Here is a 13,244-nt window from a genome sequence, read left to right as displayed (position 1 = left end):
AATAGCACTACTGAGGTAAATGCATGGTAAATATGGCACTGCTGAGGTAAGTCTATTATGAAAATGGCCCTGCTGAGGTACCTTATATAGCTAAATGTGTGACTAGTATAGCATGGCTGATTTAAATGTAAGATCACTGCTGAGGTATTTTGCTAATTAGCTAAATGTGTGACTAGAAAAGAACTGATGAAATTAATGTATGATGCTTTGAGTCACTATTATGCCAATCTAAGTGAGCTGTGAGACGTCTACCATGCAACTTGATTTAGGGCTTGTTAGTGTGTCTTTGCTATCATAACGACAGGAAAAGTACACCTTGTGCAGCTTAAAATCTGCAAAAGGCGTGTATTTATTCTTTTAATCAATCATGGATGAGTTTTGGGTGTAACATGGAATAAAAACAATTATTGTGTTACTTTCCATTCCCTTTAAGAGCCAGGTGCACTCTGACTTTGGCATATTGCTATTTTATTGGCGCAGCTAGCTGGACTTTTCCAACGCTTCTCAGCAGAGGAAGCTGACCTGCTCATTCTTGCTGTGAAGCTGTTTCAGCAGCTCCTTTAACACAGTTATAATACTTTTGTTAATGACTTATACTCAGTATATTTTGTGTTGATGTAGAATTAAGTTCTTCTTTTAACTCTTTAGGGTAATGGTGAGTGACACGCTGATTGGTTTATAACAAGTTGCATGCAAAACAAACACACATGATTAAGGAAGAGAATTAGTAGATGCCTTTTGCAGGTTTTGAGCCAAGCAAGGTGTACTTTTCCTGTCGTTATGATAGAAAAGTCACATTGACGCACCCTAAATCAAGCTGCATGGTGCACAGTTGATGGCTCACCTATAGATCGGTAAAATTGGGCCAATAATGTATTCAGATTAATAAGAAATGTATCTTTCCAAGCCTCCTACAGCTATATGAAGTCTTCTGAAGACATCTGACCACAGTAACCCCCTACAGCACTATTGGAAAATACCACACCAGCACCATGTTTGAAATGCTATCAAGGCATTTTCTAAATGTCATGCTTTGTATCCAGCCTGACTACAAAGCTCAGTGTCAGAGCGCCGGGGCTGATGGGGTTTTCTAATGGCTGTCTGGCTGGCTGGCTGGCTGGCTGCTTGGCGAAGCATCCACATGTAATGAGCTGGAAGGGCCACCTAATTAATCCTTCACCCTCCCAGAGTCCTGCTTCTCTCAGATCATATGCAAAGATTTATTAACGAAGAAATAAACTGGGTAAAAATTGTTGGAAAAAAACAGCTACAAAGACATAACCATAGAATAAAAGCATTTTTTTTGCAACACATTTCTTATAAATCTGAATACATTAAGAGCCCTATTTTACCGATCTACAGGTGAGCCATCAACTGTGCACCATGCAGCTTGATTTAGGGTGTGTCTGTGTGTCTTTGCTATCGTAACGACAGGAAAAGTACACCTTACTTGGCTCAAAATGCTGCAAAAGGCATGTACTAATTATCTTTACTAATCATGTATGTTTATGTTTTGTATGCAACTTGACATAAAAAAGTAGGAGGGATAGTTTGGGTGGGGCTCTGGGTGATGTATGGGTTTAGAGGCGGGGCAGAAAGGCTGAGCTGATTGAGCTGATTGGCTGAGCTGCAGCATCAGCAGTGTGTTGGTGGTTTCTGTGGTCTGGATGTGGTCAGTTGATGAATTTGTTTATTTGGACCGTTTCTCTCTCTGTTTGGTTTATTTTCACACAGGCATAAACCTAAATGCACCAAAATGTGCACCAATAAACCAGACAAGCACATTGTCTCCTCTGATTGGTCAGAGCTGTCTTGCGTGGGAACAAGAAAAGCAGTTTAAAGCTGCTTTAACAAAGAAGGCTAAAATATTTGCTTGTGCGCTTTCAAACACAGTGTTTTCAATGGGATGTGCAGCACAGATATACACATAGTAAATGGCAGTAAGTGGCATGGCTGTGAGCAGTGAATGCAGCACAGAGTGCATGTGTAAACAGCACGGAGCAGCAGAGACAGCGTTTGTTCATAGCTGTGGTAATTAGCATTATCTGGCTAATATATCAGATTAAACTAGGCATTATCAGCAGTTTAGCTCAAATATAGTATAATAAAGTATATTTGATAGCTGGGTCAGATCGAGACCAGGTCACATTCTTACCACAAGTAACCAAATCTAGAGTTCATTTTGGACCAGACCAAGACCAGCTAATTGTTTTAATCCACACCTAAGTACGATTACTGTTTTTTTTTTTGTTTGTTTTTTTTTACACACGCTCAATCGAACCATACTATTATTTATTTATCATTAAGAACACCTTCTTACTGTATTTACAATAGGAGGCAAAAAGACTCAACATTTCTCATTCAATTAAATTTCTGTGATAGCTTTCTTAAAAGAAATAAAATCTTAGAATAGTCTTTAATAATAAACGTACAATATATACCATTCTAAAAATATATCTCAAAATGAGGAAAAAGCATTTCAGTATGACTTAGTATCCCAAAAAATATGACTTAATAATGAGATAACATCAAAATAAATACGGAGTACTTTAAAATTACAATGTTTTATCTCAAAACAGTGAAGGAGCTTTTCAATATATTGACTAAGTACCACAAAATGATTTAATAGTATTTTAAGATAATGGTGTAATATCTCAAACTTATGAAATAGCATCTGACTTATTTAATTAAATAATTAGAGCATATCGACCATTAGAGCATAATGACCCATTATCTCAAAAGAACAACATACTATCTCAAAATGATGAAACAGCATCTTAATATGACTTGGCATCTTAAAAGATTTCTTAAAAGCTGATTAGAAATAAAATTGCTTTAATATAGTCTATGATACTGCATTTACAACGTATAAAATTATAAAAAGAAAGAAAACACAATAAATGAGTTGACTTTTTTTATTATTGTTATTATTGAAGGTGAACCAGAGTCGTACCAGAGTTTTAACCAGACCAAATAGCGTTGGTGTGAAAACAACACCCTAAATCAGTACATATTTGAGTGTCAACCACGTAGCATCTCTCCATGCTAACAGCCTCTTCAGTGTGCATCCCTGTAATAGGGAAGGGCCCTGAAGCACAGTGAAATTAGCACACCAGACAGGTCTAAATCACTCCATCACCCCCCATTTAGGAAATGAACAGAGGAAGCAATAAAACAGACGTGCACCTCAAACACGAGCCGCACCAATCGCTGCCCTGAGCCTGTAGACCTGTAAAAACTGCTGCTGCTCTGTTTACTGGCTTTAAGAGGGATGGAGTAGTTCACACGGACGGCCAGCATGTCATCAGCATGGCCAATCAATCCCATGGTGCAGTTAGGCACGATGCCTGCTCGGATATTATTAACGACTGGACTGAGCCATGGAGAGGGAAAGAGAGAGAGAGAGAGAGAGAGAGAGATACACACACACTAAGGTTATGGCCTGAGCTCACGTCCCATGTCTATCAAAATCCATTCCCATGGAAGCAGAGGAATTAACATGTGTCCCAATTAGCGACGTCCGCAGAGACCACTCTGATATAAATAGTAAATTATACACAAGACGACACGGTTTTATCAATTAAACAGCAATCAGTGGAGAAAAAAAGAAAAAATCCCACATTTGAGTCTGTTTTCATGCACATTAATAATCCCATCATCATCATCTGGTTTCAGTATTTACCCGATTACGATTATGATAAGAGGTCATGTCCAGAGTATAAACCATCATCTTACATCTGATTATAGCTGTTAGCAGATTAAAGCAGAACTAGAGTTTAACAGCTCAATAAGCAGATTTTATAGTACATGTATCCCATTCATCTCATCCTTCATTTTCTACAAAGCAAACACAAGACAATACAGTAGATATGAATGCCTATTCTCATCAAATCATTTATTTAATTCTTACGTGAATTGCTATTTCAGAATTTTGAGATGCTAAGTCATTATTTTTATTCTTATTTATTTTCAGTATTTCAAGATTTTCTGAAATTAATGACATAGTAAGTCAAAAGAACAATTTATCATCTTTTATTAGCATTTATCTATTTCCCAAAAATATGACTTAGTATCTCCAAATAATGAGGTTGGGTTGGGTTGGGTAGTCGAGTTTAACGCCACATCAGCTCGTCGGCTATTTCACGGCAGGAAAGGTACTGTCTAATCACAAGGTTCTACGATCTAAGCCATCGCAAGGCAGACAGACACAGACAGACACACAGACACATTCACACCTAAGGGGCAATTTCAATGAAGTCCCAATTAGCCTGAACGTGCCGTCTTTGGCCTGTGGGAGGAAACCGGAGAACCCTGAGGAAACCCACGCAGACACGGGGAGAACGTGCAAACTCCACACAGAAAGATCCGGGTCGCCCCAGCCGGGAATCGAACCCAGACCGTCTTGCTGTGAGGCGGAAGTGCTACCCACCGCGCCACCGTGCCACCGTGCCGCCCCCAAATAATGAGGTAACATTGATATATTGACTTAGTATCTCAAAATGATTTAGTAGGATCTCAGTATAATGACATAGTATCTCAAACGTATACAATAGCATCAGTAGCATCTCATTAGTATCTCAGAATAATGACACTGAATATCAAAATAGCATATTCTCTCATAATGATAAAATAGCATCTTGATATGACTTAGTAGCTCACAAATATGACTTAGTATCTCAAAATAATGAGATACCATATCCAAATAATGACTGAGGATCTCAAAATAATGTATTATCTCAAATCAACTAAATAGATTTTCAATATATTGACTCCCAACATGATTTAATAGTCTCTCAATATAATGGCGTAGTATCTCTTATGAAATAGCATGTGCCTTAAAATAAAAATTATGACTTAGTATCTCAAAATAATGAGATAGCATGTGAAAATAAAGATTCAATAGATCAAAATTACAACATATTAGTTCAAAATAATGAGATAACATCAAAAATAAGGACTAATATAAAATAATAATGTACTCAATCTCAAAACAATGAAACAGCTTCTCAGTGTACTGCCTTAGTATCTCATTATAATGAAATAGCACCTCAATATAATGACAGTTTCTCAAATTTATGAAATAGGATTTCAATATGCTTCAACTTGTTATTTCAATATAATGACTTAGTATATCAAAATAATAAAATGAGAACTAAATATCACGGCTTAGTATTAATCGATATAACGAAAAATTGTGCTTTTCATTGCTGTTTTATTTTTTTTGTGGTGGAAATGAGCTTCTGTGAGTGTAATGAGGAAAGATTGTAGTAAACAGATTCTATATTAAAAAGCAAATCCTGTTATACTTCTAAATATTACCTTTAGTAGGTTTCTGGTTGGATAAAAGGCAAAGAATGTTCATATGACATGTTTGTTGGTAAGAAATATAAATATCCAAATAGCTAGCGTTTAGCTTTTTGTCCTCTACAGCTAATGACTCCTTGCTGCTGGTTAGTAATTCAATTGTCTTCATTGTAATGATAATTTGAAGATCCTCCTCCTCCCCCACACATTTCAAACATCCTTCCAACCTCAGGATGCGGAAGCAGAAGGTTTTCCTCGTCTTTAAACAGGAAACTTGTTTAAGGAAATACTGAAGCTGAAGCAAGAACAATAGTTTAATCTGGCTTTGTTAGTCATGGCTATCAATAATCACAATTTTTGAAAATAAAGCTGAGCAACAATCAGCTGTATGCATTATTGCAGTACTTTAGCATAGCTTTGCATCCTGTGGCATTATAATAATGACAAATGCATGAATTTACATTGTTTTAACATTTTTCTACAATACACAGCATGATTAACACAAAATCTTTAGTTATGTTGCTTAACCAACCCTATCTGCTAGCCTATCTGCAGCCCTATAGGCTATAGGCTAACAAATACAACCAAGCTAGCATTAGTGTATAGAATATCTCTCTTTGTTCATCTTAATTACAGCAATCCTTACTGAAAACATTGCACTTCTGTCTTTATTTAGCACAAAATGCATGTCAGAAACTTTTTTATTACTTTGGTAACACTTTACTTGGATGGTCCATTTTATGGCCTTGTTGATGCTCAACTGACATTCAACAAACACTGAATTGAATGTCCATTAAATTTAACTTAACCCTATGTTGAATGTAAATGGTTCAAAATAGAAACTAACCCTACACCTAACCCTAACCTTAACCCTTAATCTACCCTAAAATCAAACCCTACACCTAACCCTAACCTTAACCCTTAATCAACCATAAAATCTAACCCTACACCTAACCCTAACCTTAACCCTTTATCAACCATAAAATCTAACCCTACACCTAACCCTAACCTTAACCCTTAATCAACCCTAAAATCTAACCCTACACCTAACCCTAACCTTAACCCTTAATCAACCCTAAAATCAAACCCTACACCTAACCCTAACCTTAACCCTTAATCAACCATAAAATCTAACCCTACACCTAACCCTAACCTTAACCCTTAATCTACCCTAAAATCAAACCCTACACCTAACCCTAACCTTAACCATTAATCAACCCTAAAATCTAACCCTACACCTAACCCTAACCTTAACCCTTAATCAACCCTAAAATCAAACCCTACACCTAACCCTAACCTTAACCCTTAATCAACCATAAAATCTAACCCTACACCTAACCCTAACCTTAACCCTTAATCTACCCTAAAATCAAACCCTACACCTAACCCTAACCTTAACCCTTAATCAACCATAAAATCAAACCCTACACCTAACCCTAACCTTAACCATTAATCAACCCTAAAATCTAACCCTACACCTAACCCTAACCTTAACCCTTAATCAACCATAAAATCAAACCCTACACCTAACCCTAACCTTAACCCTTAATCAACCATAAAATCTAACCCTACACCTAACCCTAACCTTAACCCTTAATCAACCCTAAAATCAAACCCTACACCTAACCCTAACCTTAACCCTTGAACAACCATAAAATCTAACCCTACACCTAACCTTAACCTTAACCCTTAATCAACCATAAAATCAAACCCTACACCTAACCCTAACCTTAACCCTTAATCAACCATAAAATCTAACCCTACACCTAACCCTAACCTTAACCCTTAATCAACCATAAAATCAAACCCTACACCTAACCCTAACCTTAACCTAAACTTAAAATCTAACCCTAAACCCAATCCTAAAATATTAAGATAAGCGTTTAGAGTTGAATGTAGGGTTATATTCAATAGAGAATCATTTATTTTCACCTTTTAGTTCATTTGCATTTAACAGACATATAGTTGAATGTTAGTTGAATGTCAGTTGAGCATCAAAGATTTTAACTGACTCCACCCTCAGCTCGAATTTGATAATAAAAAGGCTAAAATGGGTATGTTAGTTTGGGAGGGGCACTGGGTGATGTATGGGTTTAGGGGCGGGGCAGGAATAGCACAGCTGAACCTTGGAGGGCACTGCAGATCCGGAAATTAGCACAATAAAACATTTTTTTTTTAAAGGTTGGGATAGGTTTATGAAATTTTAAGAAGGACTATGTGCCAATATATCACTAATAAATATTGTTTAGCATGAAAGTGTGTTTGCATATCATAAGCTCATGTTTTAATCATGTTGCCCATCCCTAAACAAAAGTCATTAAACATCTATAATAAAGCAACAACAACAGAAACATATAAGAAGATGGGAGAGTTGGACAGTATGACATCATTTTATTATATTGTGAGCAATTTTTATCTTATGATTTTATTGGATTTCATCATTGTTAAAAAAAAAGTGAGAAAGTGTTATTAGTTCTGTTTAATTGTAAATTATAAAAGTGCATCACATGTATATTTTAATAAATAATATATTTAATAAAATATATGATTATATAATAATATATTTAATAAAATATGCTGTATGTGTTTAATTTAAGAGCTTTTTAAGAATCTGCTGCTATTAATGTAATTTGTCTATCTGTGACAATATGGGATAAATATTGTCTATCATAAAAAAATTCTTTAATATCATGAATTTAGAAATCTAGTATACCATATTGCTCAGCCCTACAGTAACAGTCAAAAGTTTGGACACACCTGTTCTCATTAATTGTGTTTTTTTGTTTCTTTTTATGATTTTTTTTTTTTTACATTGTAAATTTAATTTGGAAGACATTAAACAAACCAGAATATATTAGAATTATACTTTACATTATTCTAAATAAGTATCGCATGTATCTTTGAGGACAGAGCCGCACACTGTTGGTATTTTATTCTCAGTCTCTTTCTGAGGTAGAGTCACCTGGAATAGTTTTCTCAGCATACAGAAATGAATTTTTAATCTATGAACTGCTTCCCCTTCCAAGTTTTCCTTTTTATCAGCGAGGTCACGCAGTCCAGAGTGACACATTTACTTCCATGGTGATGAAGTAGGTCACTCCCATAGGCAGTGACAGGCTGAAGTAAGACACATCCTGGGTTTCCTACAGTAGCTCTGCTGCAGCTCTTCACTGGGTCACTCCATCACAAAGCTTTAGCCTGAATAGGCTTTTCCTCTCAGGCCATTCATATCTCAGCCTCGGCTGTGTGTCCTTACTCCCTTTTAACTCCTCTCAGGCAGGGGTCATTCACTACCAGAGCCACTGTGAGCTTTACCTTCACAATACAAGATAGGAGACGTCTTTGTGTTGTTCTTTGTTGTTGTATTGTGTTTAAAGATGCTGGAGTATAGACCAGCAATGATTTCTAGGGCAGAGATACAGTATTATTATTATTATTATTATTATTATTATTATTATTAGTAGTAGTAGTAGTAGTAGTAGTAGTAGTAGTATTTCACATTAGGACTGCATGATAGTGTAAAAAACTGACCTCCTGATATTTTGTTGTTCTGTGATATATATTGAAATATAAAAACATGACTAGATTTCTTCAGAAGTCATTGAGCCATGATCCAGATTAAAGCAAAACTAGAGTTTAGCTCAATTAACAGATTTTTCAGTGTATAAATCCCATTCATCTCATACTTCATTTTTCTACAAAGCAAACAGAAGCAAGAAAACAAATATATAAGCCTATTCTCATTATATAATCTATTTCACTGGTATGTGATTGCTATCTCTTCATTTTGACATGTTTAGTCGTTATTTTAAGAAGATATCTCATGTATTTTTAGTATTTAAAAATAATGGCAGCATCTACAAAATGATTAGATAGTATCTGAAAATAATGACCTTGTATCTCAAAAAAAAAAAAAAATTCTCAAAATTATGGAATAGCTTAATATGACTTAGTATCACAAACACATGAGATACAATCTAAAAATAACAATGTATTACCTCAAAATAATGAAGTAGCTTGTCAATATATTGATTTAGTATCTCAAAATAATTGAATAGTATTTCAATATAATGACCCATTATCTTAAACTTATGAAACAGCGTATGACTTAATATAAACAAAAGGGACTTAGTATTTTGAAATAATGAGATAGCATATCAAAATAATGACTTGGTATATCAAAATAACTTATTATCTCATTTATATTAAAATGATGAAATAGATTTCAATATATAGACACAGTATCTCAAAATAATTTAATAGTATCTCATTATAACGACGTAGTATCTCAAACGTATTAATTAAAATCTGACTTAAACAATAATGAGTTAGTATCTCAAAATAATGACAAAGTAAATCAAAATTACAACCTTTTATCTCAAAATAATGAAACAGTATCTCAATATATAGACATAGTATCTCAAAATAATGACCCAGTATATGAAAAGAACAACTTATTGTATCAAAATAATAAAATATCATCTCAATATGACCTAGTATCTCAAACTAATAAAATAACATCAAAATAATGATTGTGTGTCTCAAAAAGTCTAAATCTTAAAACAATATAATAGCTTCTCAATATACTGATCTAGTATCTTAAAATCATTTTATAGTATCTCAATATATGACATAGTACCTTAAAATTATGAAAACGCATGTGACTTAAAATAAAAAATAATGACTTAGTATCTCGAAATAATGAGAGGAGCAGTAAAGTCACTCCGCAGAAGTACAGCACTATAAGGGTGAGTTTTCAGAGTAGTTTCTACAGCACTAAGGCTGGGTGCAGCAGCATTAGCATTAGCCGCTAACGGCAGCGCTAGCTCTTTCACCATTCAAAGGCGAGTATATACTGTAGTCTGTGTGTTTACCATGTTAAAACAAGTTATGTGAGATAAACTGCTAGCTGATAGTAACCAAATATTGGAAATCTGAGTTTACTGTAAAGAAACTGAAGAGCTTTACTCACACAAATAAACCGTTTTTCAGGGGATAAATCTGTGTAGATTTACTTAGATGCTTCCTCCAGCTCACACATTTGTAGGCATCCTAACTACTGTTGCTTAATGCGCCTTATAATTCGGTGCACCTTATAGTCCGAGAAACACAGTACATATTGTGATGACGATGCACAAATGATACATTGAGAAGCCCTACTTCACATACTTCTGCAGATACAGTATATTTGTTTTAAATATTTTCATGTGTGTGTGTGTAAAATTACAGTACATCTACATAAATGTATTTTGTAAAAAGTACAGTGTATGGAGAAAAGTACTGGAACACCTGTTCATTATTTTTTTCTTCCTAAATCAGGGGTATTAAGAAGAGTTTATCCTGCTTTTGTTGGAATAACTCTCTCTTTATCTCTCTACTGTCCGGGGAAGCCTTTTAGGCTACTAGATTTTGGAACCCTGCTGTGAAGATTTGATTGCATTCAATTCGACAAGAGCATTAGTGAGGTCAGGATGCTGGACGATCACCACTCCACCTCAAGTAAGGTAGACACAGACAAACATCTATACATATAGAATATACAGTTCTGGAAAAATTAGAGATCACTTAAAAATGATGAGTTTCTTTGATTTTACCAAATTGAAAACCGCTGGAATATAATCAAGAGGAAGATGGATGATCACAAGCCATCAAACCAAACTGAACTGCTTGAATTTTTGCACCAGGAGTAAAGCAGCATAAAGTTATCCAAAAGCAGTGTGTAAGACTGGTGGAGGAGAACATGATGCCAAGATGCAGTAAAACTGTGATTAAAAACCAGAGTTATTCCACCAAATATTGATTTCTGAACTCTTAAAACTTTATGAATATGAACTTGTTTTCTTTGCATTATTTGAGATCTGAAAGCTCTGCATCCTTTTTGTTATTTCAGCCATTTCTCATTTTCTGCAAATAAATGCTCTAAATGACAATATTTTTATTTGGAATTTGGGAGAAATGTTGTCTGTAGTTTATAGAATAAAAACAACAATGTTCATTTTATTTAAACATAAACCTATAATTAGCAAAATCAGAGAAACTGATTCAGAGCTGTTTCCAAAGCTATATATTTAATGAAACAGAAATAAACACAAAAACATGATGAATAAGCAAACAGGACTAACTAACAAGAAATAAACTGAGACATGGAACGAGCAACCTAAGCATTGTGAATACGCACAAGAACCAACAAGGTAACACCAACACAAAAGGGGCTATATACATAAGGAAGTAGACAAGAAACAGGAAACACCAGGGAACAGGTAACGAAGGGGCGGAGTTACAAATGAACAGACAGACAGGTGGTAAAGATAGAAACACAGAGATAGACCAGGAAAGACACGGAACAGGATGAGAACATGACACTAACACTAAGTAAGATTTTGATTAATTCTGCAGGAATTTGTGCTTAGTATCAGATAAAAACAATATAAGCTTTGAGCCAAGAACAATTTATAGATAAATGTGTGGTTAACCTTTTTAGTCTAAAAAAACATTGTAAATATGTTTGTGCAGTTCTTAATGGAAAGAAATGTGGTATGATTGAATGTGCAGGATAATGTTTTTAGAATCAGAGTAAAAATAATACAAGCTAAACATTAGAAACACAAGCAGATGTATTGTTCTGTATTTTTTGCACTATAAGGTGCACCATATTATTAGGCGCACTATCAATAAACATCTATTTTCTGGTCTGTTTTCATACTTAAGCTGCAACGTATTATAAGGCGCATTTTAAAAAACACTGTAAGGAAGTTCTAATTCAGCAGATCTTGCCACTGGGTGGTTGGGGGGGGGGGGGGGTAGCTAACTAAGTTAAGTAAAGCTAAGCTAAGTAAAAAAAATATATATATTTTAAAGTCAAATGAGTGCTGGATGTTAATCTACACAGATTTATCTCCTAAAACTTATTATTTGACTGAGTAAAGCGGTACTTACTGTAAAAAAAAATATATAATAATTTACAGGTCACTACTGCAGAGTTTTCAATGAGCTAAACATTAAAAATTTTCTTTACCAGTAACGCCTTCTTGTAACTCAATCCTGTCTTGATGGTACCACCTAGGGTCAACACAAGCGTTAGCTATGATCCTGGCACCTCTGGTTAACACACAAAGTTAGCTAAACTCTGGAGTGTGTAAATCACAATACTCCAAATTAGTCAGGGTCACATTCAAGCATAAGGAGCCAAATGCAGCCACAGGCTCTTATTAAGTTTCTGTCTCTCCTGCTCAATTCGGCCCATTGTCCTTCAGCAGATATTTCAGTCAGGATTTCCCCATAGGCCCAGATCCCAGTCCAGCTACATTATGCAGAGGAATAGCAGCTGTATTCACAGAGAAAACCAATGTTTCAATCTCTGTCCCGAAGAGGAAGTACGCTGTTTCTGCTGGCACACTGGGCCAACATCACACAGGGTCAGCTGGGCACGTCCATAACTAGATCTATTATACTTCAGCATAGAGAATGGAACCATGAAATTCATATAAACTGCGAAACCACCCACACATTAGAAATAGTGGTCATGCTTTCTATTTCTAAAATCAATGCACTCCTTTCTGAGACCCTGAGATTTTAAATTATTTCCTGAATTGCAAATGATATCTCCTGAATGGCACATTCTGAAGATTCTATATTTAGTGGACACAGGGTCGAGAGAACTGCTAAATTATTAATGCACTGTACTGTATAGGAATTGAAATGTCTGGCTTCTTCCTGGATCATACTAAAGTTAGTATAACTTAAAATAGATGATGGTAATAAGCTTCCTTCAATTTGGGTCAGAAATATCGTATAAATGAGACGAGAGCACATGGACGCCACCACAAACTCATACTTTACTGTATTAACCAGTGGGGAACTCCGATTTTTAGATAAGCCCTTAGTTTCCCAGTTGGCGGCGTGTCAGTATATTGATGCAGCTTTCAGACCTCAAATAATGC

The 13,244-nt window shown here is 35.2% G+C and overlaps 1 protein-coding gene and 1 long non-coding RNA gene across 5 annotated transcripts in view; both read right to left on the bottom strand.

The window, feature by feature from the left end:
* nav1b (neuron navigator 1b) overlaps positions 1 to 13,244 on the bottom strand; it is a 191,464-nt gene that overhangs the window by 119,351 nt on the left and 58,869 nt on the right. The window lies entirely within an intron of this gene.
* LOC125802213 (uncharacterized) lies at positions 6,251 to 7,091 on the bottom strand. Its single transcript, XR_007439229.1, has 3 exons — positions 7,034 to 7,091; positions 6,842 to 6,937; positions 6,251 to 6,361 (listed from the first exon to the last, which is right to left on the bottom strand). It is a non-coding gene; the product is annotated as an uncharacterized LOC125802213 (long non-coding RNA).

This window comes from Astyanax mexicanus, chromosome 5, assembly GCF_023375975.1.
Source record: "Astyanax mexicanus isolate ESR-SI-001 chromosome 5, AstMex3_surface, whole genome shotgun sequence".
Taxonomy (NCBI): domain Eukaryota; kingdom Metazoa; phylum Chordata; class Actinopteri; order Characiformes; family Acestrorhamphidae; genus Astyanax; species Astyanax mexicanus.
This window is presented reverse-complemented; position numbering and strand designations above follow the sequence as displayed.